Raw genomic sequence first — 10,446 nt, forward strand, 5'->3', positions numbered from 1 at the left:
CTATTGCAGCCATCTGGGGAATGAACCAGTGGATGGAAGATCTCTCCCTCTCTGTAACTCTGCCTCTCAATGAAGCACATAAATATTTTAACTTTTTTAAAATCTGTGTTTGGTTATAGGGGCCTCAGTGAAAAGCCTAAGATGGGAAAAGTATATAAATACCTTTTTCCCTACAATCCCATCTAAAAATCCTTAACCTAATTACACTACAAAGACTCTTTCTCCAAACACACTAACTTCTACAGGCTCTGGAAATGAGTAAAAGCATATCCTTAGGGCCACCATTCAGCCCACTACATGTAGCTGACTCATGGATGAGTGTGTAAAACATGCATGAACTCTGGGGCCGGCACTATGGCTTGGTAGGCTAAGTGTCTGCCTGTGGTGCCAGCATCCCATATGGGCACCAGTTCGAGTCCCAGCTGCTCCTCCTCCCATCCAGCTCTCTGCTTATGGCCTGGGAAAGCAATGGAAGATGGTCCAAGTACTTGGGCCCCTGTACCCATGTGGGAGAACTGGAAGAAGTTCTTGGCTTCCAGCTTCAGATCAGCTCAGCTCCGGCCGTTGTGGCCATTTGGGTAGTGAACCAGCAGATGGAAGACCTTTCTCTCTGTCTCTCCCTCTCTCTGTCTATAACTCTACTTCTCAAATAAATAAATAAAATCTTTAGGGGCTGACACTGTGGCGCAATGGGTTAAAGCCTCAGCCTGCAGCGCTGGCATCCCATATGGGCACCAGTTTGAGTCCCAACTGCTCCTCTTCCTATCCAGCTCTCTGCTTTGGCCTGGGAAAGCAAAAGAAGATGGTACAAGTCCTTGGGCCCCTGCACCAGCATGGGAGACCTGGAAGAAGCTCCTGGGTCCTGGCTTTGGATCAGCCCAGCTCTGGCTGTTGCGGCCATTTGGGGAGTGAACCAGCGAATGGAAGACCTCTCTCTCTGCCTCTGCTTCTGTAATTCTGACTTTCTAGTAAAATAAATAAATCTTAAAAAAATTTATATAAAAGGAATCACCACCAGGCTGGCACTGTGGCTCACTTGCTTAATCCTCCACCTGCAGTGCTGGCATCCCATATGGGCACCAGGTTCTAGTCCCAGTTGCTCCTCTTCCAGTCCAGCTCTCTGCTGTGGCCCGGGAAGGCAGTGGAGGATGGCCCAGGTGCTTGGGCCCCTGCACCCGCATGGGAGACCAGGAGAAGCACCTGGCTCCTGGCTTCAGATTGGTGCAGCACGCCAGCCGTAGAGGCCACTTGGGGGGTGAACCAACGGAAGGAAGACCTTTCTCTCTGTCTCTTTCTCTGTCTATAACTCTACTTGTCACATATTAAAAAAAAAAAAAAAAAAGACATGTGTGGCCGTATTTGTTTCATTCATGGATGACTGTCATGTGAGTGGATTCACGTTATGAAAACACCACTGTCTACTGATGCATTCTACCGTCAATGGACACCTCGGGTTCTTTCGCACCTTTCTTCAAGAGTGTCTTTGGGGCTCACGGATTTAGACAGGACCACCTGAGTCAGGTTTGCAGAGCAAAGCCAGACTGTCCCAACAAGATCACGGCATTGTCAGTCTCCACTGCCTCATGCCCTCTCTGCCCGCTGCTAATCACATGTTTAGAGTTTGCCGATGGGGCGAGTGTAAAACGGTGACGTGGTTGGGAGTCCCCACCCCCGAGACTGGTCTCTACCTGGGCCCTGTGGTTTCCAGAAGCATCCTTTGACCCCTAGGGGGAGGCAGCCGCACCTCCATGGTCATGCACCCTGCACAGCTGCAGGACCAGGACAGCAAGGAGGCTGCCGTGGCTCACCGCGTGCACCCTCCACAACAGCAGCCCAAGCCATGTGCAGCCCCACCTGAGAGAGTGCCCTGGAGAGACACGGGGTGGCCCTGAGCAGTAAGAGCCAAGATCCCACAAGCGCCCTGCTCCCCTCACTGGAAATCCTTCTCTTTCAGGGCCTGGTGCCCTGGGCCTGTGACAGGCCTGGCAGCCTTGAAGTTCTCTGCAATGCCCCTGGGGTCACCCCGCACCCCCCGTCTTGTCGAACAACACCTGAGTTCTTTCCAGCCCCACTAATCTCTAGCAAATGGCTGCTTGGCCACACCCCTGGTGTTCTCTCCAAGATGGAGAGTCTTCCAAATGTTAATGTTCCACTTCCCTTTTGATTATGAATTCCATCTTTACCTGGTTCCTCTTTTTTTTTTTTTTTTTTTTTTTTTTTTTTTTTTTTTTTTTACCATTAAGTTAGGAAAAGCATACAGCACCCCAAACATTTTGCTGCTTAGATTTTTCCCACCAAATACCCAAGTGTGTTTCTCCTAACTGGGTGCCTTCTGCGGGTGCCTTCTGTCATATCCCGACACTCATATCCCATAGAGGAGCGCCTGGGTTCATGTCCTGTCTCAACTTCCAATCCAGCTTCCTACTAATGTGCACCCTGGGAGGCAACAGGTGATGGCTCAATACTGGGGTCCCTGCCATCTACCATGGAAACCTTAATTGAGTTCCAGGACCCTGACTTTAGCCTGGCCCAGCCCTGGCAGTTGTGGGTTGGTACCAGGGTGGCCTGGGAGTGGGGTGTTGTAATAACAGATACCTAAAATGTAGAAGTGGCTTTGGGACTGGATAAGAGGTAGAGCCTGAAAATTTCTTTTTTTCTTTTCTTTTCTTTTCTTTTTTCTTTTTTTTTTTTTTTTTTAGACAGGCAGAGTGGACAGTGAGAGAGAGAGAGAGAGAGAGAGAGAAAGGTCTTCCTTTACCATTGGTTCACCCTCTCTAATGGCTGCTGCAACCGGCGCGCTGCGGCCAGTGTACCACACTGATCCGAAGCCAGGAGCCAGGTACTTCTCCTGGTCTCCCAAGTAGGTGCAGGGCCCAAGGACTTGGGCCATCCTCCACTGCTCTCCCGGGCCACAGCAGAGAGCTGGACTGGAAGAGGAGCAACCGGGACAGAATCCGGCACCCCGACCAGGACTAGAACCCGGTGTGCCGGCGCCACAGGCGGAGGATTGGCCTAGTAAGCCGCAGCACTGGCCAAAAATTTTTTTAAAAAAGATTTATTTGAAAATCAGAGTCACAGAAAGAGAGGGACAGAGAGAGAGGGAGATTTCCCAGCCCCTCGTTCATTCCCCAGATGGCCCCAATGGCCAGGTCAAAGCCAGGAGCTTCATTCAGATCTCTCACGTGGGTGGCAGTGGCCCAAACGGCTGGGCCGTCCTCCCCTGCTTTTCTCAGGCCATCAGCAGGGGGCTGGATTGGAAGTGGTGCATCCAGAGCACGAACTTGCGCCCATAGGAGATGCTGGTGTCATGGTATCTGCTTAGCTCACTATGCTACACAGCTGGCCCTGGAAATTCTTGAAGGAGATACTGCAGAAAGCCCATGCTGTCATGATGAGCCTTAAGAGTGAACCAGCAAGGCCCTCTGTTTCTGTGCCTGCTTCCCAAAGTATGTTCTTGCAGAATACTCTTTCATCTAAATTCCTGGACACTGTTCAGAGGGATCGGAGTTTGGACCGCTTTGTTGAGGACTATATCCCCAGCAGATAGATAGCGCTTGGCACGGGCAGATGATCCCTTAATATTTGTTTAATAGATCCACTGCTTGTGCAAACTTGCTCTCCATTTCCCAACATTGCTTAAAATTGTTCTCACAGGAGCATGGCTTTCCCTAACATCCTCTCCGAAGAGGCCTGCTCATTCTGCCACCTCCAGCGAGCTGCAGGGTCAGGAGGTAGGGTCAAGGATCAAATCCTTGTGCTCCTCAGCACCACTTCTACATCCTTGACCCTAAATACAATGGCTGATTTCAAAACCTTCTCAGGCAGACATGGGCGCAGCGGCTAAGAGGCTGCTTGGGCCACCTGCAGCTCACACGGGAGCGCCTGGTTTTCAGTTCCAGCTCTGCTTCCAGTTCCAGCTTCCTGCTAACGTGCAACCTGAGAAGTAGCGGGTGATGGCATCAGTGCTTGAGTCCCTGCCACCCACGTGGGAGACCTGGTGGAGTTCTGGCTCCTGGATTCAGCCTGGCCCAGTCCTGGTTGTTGCAGGCATTTGGGAAGTGAAACAATGGAAGATTCTCTCTCTCTCTCTCTCTCTCTCTCTCTCTCTCTCTCTCTCTCTTTCATTTAAGTAAAAATACAATTTTTAAAAAATCTTATCACATGGCCAGTACTGTGGCGTAGCAGGTAAAGCCACCACCTGCAGTGCCAGCATCCCCTATGGGCACCAGTTCAAGTCTCAGCTGCTCCTCATCTGATCCAGCTCTCTGATGTGGCCTGGGGAAGCAGTAGAAGATGGCCCAAGTCCTTGGGCCCCTGCACCCACGTGGGAGACCCGGAGGAAGCTCCTGGCTTTGGATTAGTGCAGCTCTGGCTGTTGTGGCTATTTGGGGAGTAAGCCAATGGATTAAAAACCTCTCTCTCTCTCTCTCTCTCTCTCTCTCTCTCCCCTTCCCTCTCTCTCTCTCTCTCTCTCTCTCTGTTTCTGCCTCTCTGTAAATCTATCTTTCAAATAAATAAGTAAATATTTTTTAAAAATCTTACACCCTAAATTCCAACTTGAAGGTCATCCCAGGATGGGCCTCCATCAGTGGTCTATTCTGGGTATGGGTCACATTCTCCTGTATCTCCTATGCCAACTAATCTTGGATGTGACCCTGGTTATGACAGGTGACACGTGGTAAAGACTCTGGGTTCTCTTAAGTTCTGTTGAAAATACTGATGTATTTCTTTTCAAAGTCAGTTACCTTGGCTAAGTTCCCCGAGCTCTGAGATTTCAATTCAGTCCTGTGAGCTTTAGCTAAGGACCTTGGGGTTTCTAATGCATAAACAATCCCACAATCTGTCACAACTTGGGACAGGGCTTACACATGGAATGCAGGACTCCTCTCTGGCTCTGTCCTTTAGATGCCACCACCACCGCCAGCAAGTGCTGCAGCAGTCACCTGCCCTGCAAGTTTCTCTCTGGCACAGCCCAGAGCCTGCCTTCAGACCAAAAGCCATTTCACAAAAGCAAAACACAGATGCTATGTTGTGGTGCATGGATTACTATCAGGGTGCTAGCGTGAGTCCCGGCTGCTCTGCTTCCAATGCAGCTCCATGCTAATGCAGCGGGGGAAACGGGGAAGATGGACCAAGTCCATGAGCCTCTGACACCCATGAGGGAGCCCCAGATAGTTCCAGACTCCTGGCTTCAGCCTGGCCCAACCCTGGCCATTGTGGCCATTTGGGGAGTAAACCAGTGGATGGAAGATCTCTCTCCTCTCTCCCTCCCTCTCTCCCCCACCCCATTGTAACTCTTCTGTTTAAGAAAAAAAAAAAAGATTTATTTATTTGAAAGGCAGAGTTACAGAGAGGCAGAGGCAGACACAGAGAAAAGTCTTCCATCCGCTGGTTCACTCCTCAAATGGCCACAACGGCCAGAGCTGAGCCAATCTGAAGCCAGGAGCCAGGAGCTTCCTCCAGCTTTCCCACATGGGTGCAAAGACCCAAGCACCTGGGCCATCTTCCACTGCTTTCCCAGGCCACTGCAGAGAGCCGGATTGGAAGTGGAACAGCCAGGACTTGAACCAGCGTCCATATGGGATGCCAGAACTGCAGGCAGCAGCTTTACCCACTGTGCCACAGCACCGGGCCGATTACTCCGCCTTTCAAATAAATAAATCTTTAAAATAAAAAAGAACGAGATGATGTTAAAGACATAACCCACACAGCAGCAGACAACCCACAGAAATTTGCAAAGAAAGAAGAAATGAATTTTGTCTCTGTCCTAATTCAAACAAGAGAAACACCACAGAGATCGAACCAGCTCAGCTTGCACAATTCTGACGGAAATAATAATAATAACAATAATAATAATAAGTGGACCAAGCTTCCGGTCACTGGGAATCAGCGCTGTCCCACGGGACTGGACCAGCGGGGCGTGGTCCTAACATTTCCTAAACCTGCAGGACGGAGACGAACCCCGCCTCATTGTGCGCGCTGACGCCAAAGCACAGACAGCCACGGCCACCGCCACGCGGGAGCTGCCAGGCGGCGAGGGGGCAGCCAGGAGCGAAGGCCATGGCCGCGGTTTCTCGTGGGGGCTGCAGTCTCCGTCTCGTTGACTTTACAGAGCTTTGTTGTGACAGTGTCCTGAGACAGAGTCCCGCCGGGGCGTGCGCGGAACCCCAGAGCGGTGGTGCAAGCAGGAGCGCCCGTGCAGGTGAGGAGCCGGGTGGGCGCTGCCCCCTCGCTGGCCGTGGGACCCCAGCCAAGCTCCTCCAGCCTGCCGGCCCCCCTACCTCCCTTGCACAGGGAGACAGCAGCCCTCCCCACCCCCCACCCCCACCCCCGCTGCCACAGTGACTGGTGCAGAACAGGCGCCCAGAAAGCTGCTCACGGGGAGAGAAGAGCTCCAGGAGCGGTGGGCGGTGGGCGGGTGTGCCCTGCGCACAGGGGCGCCCTGAGAGCCCGGCTGGAGGAGTTTGGGAATCAGATGTCCGAGGCGGTGGATGCGCAGCACTGCGTGCCTAAAGTGCCTGAACTGCGCGCTCTAAAGCCGTTCTAGGTGATATTAATTTCAGCCCGTTTTTAAAGAGTATTTATTTATTTGAAAGTCAGAATTAGAGGGAAAGAGAGGCAGAGAGAGAGGAGAGAGGAGAGGGGAGCAAGAGAGAGAGCTATCTGCCATCCGCTGGTTCACTCCCCAGATGGCTGTAATGGCTGGAGCTGAGCTGATCCGAAGGCAGGAGCCAGGAGCTTCTTCCGGGTCTCCCACGTGGGTGCAGGGCCCCAAGCACTGGGCCATATTCTACTGCTTTCCCAGGCCACAGCAGAGAGCGGGATTGGAAGTGGAGTAGCCAGGACTTGAACTGGGACCCACATGGGATGCCAGCACTGCAGGTGGCGGCCTTACCCTCTATGCCACAGAGCAGGCCCTCCCAAAATTTTTAAAATAGTAATGGTACCATTGGAGGCTTTAGTTTATCTGGGTGTGCTCTCCCACTAGACTAAGAAATCCCAAAAAACAGTGACCAGGCCTGCTTCTCTAACCTGTCCAAACCAGACCTCACATCTGCTACCCTAAGTCTGTTCTGCCATGGGTCCCCAAATCAGTGACAGCTGGCTGAACACAGTCCCAGCAGTCTGTGCAGGCTGCTCCCCCCACCCCACCTGGAACTCCAGCTCTGAACCCCACCTCTCCGGAGAGCACCCCTGCCTTGCCCTCTAGTGGCCTCCCCTGCACCCCAGAAGCCCAGTCAGGAGCCAGTCCTGGATTCCTGCAGCACCTGCCCTTCCCCACGGCAGGCCCGGCCGCTCAGCTGGGGCCACCCCACCTCAGCACTGTCCCCCTGGTGTCCCTGTCTGCAGATGAACCCGCCTCCCCCGGGAGTGGGTGCTCGGTGTCACCTCTGTGTCACCCGGCACAGGGCTGGCCTGCACGGGCGCTCTCAGCACTGCTCCACTGGCGCTGTTGGCCGTGTCGATTATACACTAAGAGGCTGGGAGCGATACCGTGGGAGAGAGGATATTCCCATGTGTCCAACCTGAGGACACACCTGTCCCCTGGAGGCCTTTTCCATTCAGTGTGACCTTGAGGGAAGTCAACTTCTGAAACACAGAGGGAACTGTGTGCTTTTCTAAGATGAGAGATGGAGCTGGGCCAGGCCGGGCTTGAATCTGAACAGGCACAGGCAGGTCTCAGACGCTCACATGCACACAACAGGGCACACACACACACACACACACACACACAACACCCACGGGCTCATGTGAACACACAGATGGGAGGGTGCAGCTACTCCTCAGGCTGGACACGGAGACGTATGCCAGAGACAGGTCCCCGACAGGCAAATCCCAAAGCACGTGTGTCCTCATGCTACCCACTTGGACAGACAGACAGCTGCAGAGACTGGCAGGAATTCAGGGACACCACCATGGACATGTGCACTCCGATGGGCACCGGTGGACACAAACAGGCCTGGAGACCACTTATGTTCAAGCACACACCCCGGGAAGACTAGTGCATAAGCAAATTCACCTGCCAACGTGGACACACCGAAACATACACATGGACACGCCATGCACGCACCTGGGAGAGCCCACACAGACAGATGCACAGATAAGGAGGAATGCGGCAGGGGCACCTGGGAGAAGACAGCACACACACAAGCTCCAGGAGCACGCGGGAGCTGGAGCAGCAGGGCTGACTCGCCACGGTGGACAGAGGCGAGGAGGAAGTCCCATGTCCCAGGCTCCTTCAGAGTAGCCTGAGGGCCCAGCACTGACGGACCCTCCTAGGTGGTGCCTGATCCAGCGTCAACCTCCAAGCCCAGACGATCACTGCTCAGCGCCTGCCTAGAGCTCTGGAGGGCTTGGCGGTGCCGAGGGAGGTGTGGGGAGAGACGTTCCTGCAAGCCCCTCTCCCTTCCCCCTCGCCTGGAGGGCGGAGAATGCAAAAGCCAGAAGGGCGCTCTGGGAAGCGCCCACCTCATCCCCTTTCTCCTCCAGGCCGCCAGTGTCTAACAAACTGCACAGCACTCACACCCATCCGCCCACGCGCTCCTCTCCGAAGCCCCTGGAACACTCTGTCATTAGGATGGGAAGTGGCTTACTCAGAGTCGCAACAGGGAACCTTGCTCTTACCCATTCATCCAGAAGGGGAAACTGAGGCCCCAGGAGGGGAAAGGATTTCCTGGGTCCCCCATACCAGCAGCCGGTCCCTCAGTCACCTGCAGACCGGCACCTGTCCCTCCCATGTGACTGCAGGCACTGAGCTCATCAACAAGGCCAAACCCTCTTGACCTCACTGTCCCCAAGTTCTCCCGTCCAGACCTCCGCCCCCTCCCTGGCCGGCTCCCAGCAGCCTATTTGAACACTCGGTTCCCTTCCTGGTGCCAACTTCATTAAGAAACAGACTCCCCAGGGTCCCCCCCTCCCTGCTTTCTGAGGCTCCAGGGGAAAAAGGAGGCACCCAGGCTGGGAGCCAGCACAGGTGCAGGCTGCTGACCAGGATTAGGGGACTGATACCTGCGCGCGCTAATCCGCCTTCCCCACCTCTTCTCCCTCCAGAATCAACAGCTTTCCTCTTCCTGCTTTGTGCCCTGCCCCCTGTGCCCTCCCCACAGATCTCAGAACACATTGAACAGGATGCCAGGCTGGGGAGTGCCAACCTCACCCAACACCACTCGTCCAAAGTTAGGGGCCTTGGGGCAGGATGCAACCTGAGGAGCCTGACCCCAGCATCTGCCCTGGGCCCACCAGGGGCCCCTCTTGGGGTGGAGCTACAACATGGTACCGCGTCCTGACGCCCTCCCGACCGGCACCCCCTGCCCCGAGCCCACACCCAGAGCCCCCTTGGCACCAGGGTCTTTGCCTCTACCAATAGTCTCCTGGCATCAAGTCCAGTGCCAATGTGCCAACGCCAGTCCCCTCCCTGGGGAGACCCAATGGCCAGCGTTAACGCTGTGTCCCCTGCTGCTGCTGAGCTTGGTCCTCACATGACCCCCACGGTGGACTGGGCAGTCCGTGAAGGGAGAAGGGGCAAGACAGCGCCCCTCACCCAGCTCCTTGCCACCTGTGGCACCCCATGGGGATGGCGCCGATCCAGCCCTGTTGTTACAAAGATTCTGTAAGACCCTGCCCACGTGGACCCTGTCCTCCCGCAGCACAGCAAGCTCTGGCCATGTCCTCATCAAGGGGGAACTGTGAGGAGAGGAGGCCAGCAGGGCCACTCATCCCTCTCCACTCCCACCCTCGTGGCCCAGGTCCACGCTGCTCCCAGCACTGGGGTCACCCAGACCTCTGCCTGCCCACAGCAGCCTCTCAAAAACCCAGAGGTCATCCCTGGACGAGATGTGGCCGTCGCTTCCCCTAAACTCCCTTCCCACAGGTCGGGAAAGCAGAGCCCAGAATGGGGACACTGGGGGCGCAGGGTGGGAGCGCCCGGAGTGCAAGGCCTTTGGCTTAAGGGGCACTCACGGCACCCCCTGCCCTCTCTCTCTTTCCTGTCCTCAGGAAAAGCCAGAAAGCAGGAGACACTGGTAATAAAAAAGTGACAACAGCAATGACACCATGAGCCCAGCCCTGAGTGGGAAACCAGCTAATTATGACCCTCAGGACGGCTGGGACTTTTCCGCCATGTGAGTGGTTGTTTTTGCTGTTTGCTGATGTGTGGGCCGGCACCTCTGCCAGCTATGGCCATGAGTCAGTCTTCTCCAGTTCTGGGACAAGTTCCACCAAAATGTGGCTCAGCTCAGCCACCCTTTCCCAGCCAGAGATGGGTGGTGGGGATTCTATGGCGTGCGCCCTGGCCTCACTGCGAGGCTCTGAGGAGGATTCTGGGCATCAGTAGAGAACAGATCAAAAGGCAGCTCCAAGGGCTGGTGCTGTGGCACAGCAGGTTAAAGCCCCGGCCTGCAGCACTGGCATCTCATTTGGGCACTGGTTCAAGTCCCGGCTGCTCCA

At 54.7% G+C, this 10,446-nt stretch overlaps 1 long non-coding RNA gene across 2 annotated transcripts in view; it reads right to left on the reverse strand.

Annotated features, from left to right (window-relative positions):
• The window catches only part of LOC138846446 (uncharacterized), a 66,700-nt gene that overhangs the window by 54,004 nt on the left and 2,250 nt on the right, over positions 1-10,446 (reverse strand). The gene's annotated exons all lie outside the window — the stretch shown is intronic.

This window comes from Oryctolagus cuniculus, chromosome 18, assembly GCF_964237555.1.
Source record: "Oryctolagus cuniculus chromosome 18, mOryCun1.1, whole genome shotgun sequence".
Classification (NCBI taxonomy): Eukaryota; Metazoa; Chordata; class Mammalia; order Lagomorpha; family Leporidae; genus Oryctolagus; species Oryctolagus cuniculus.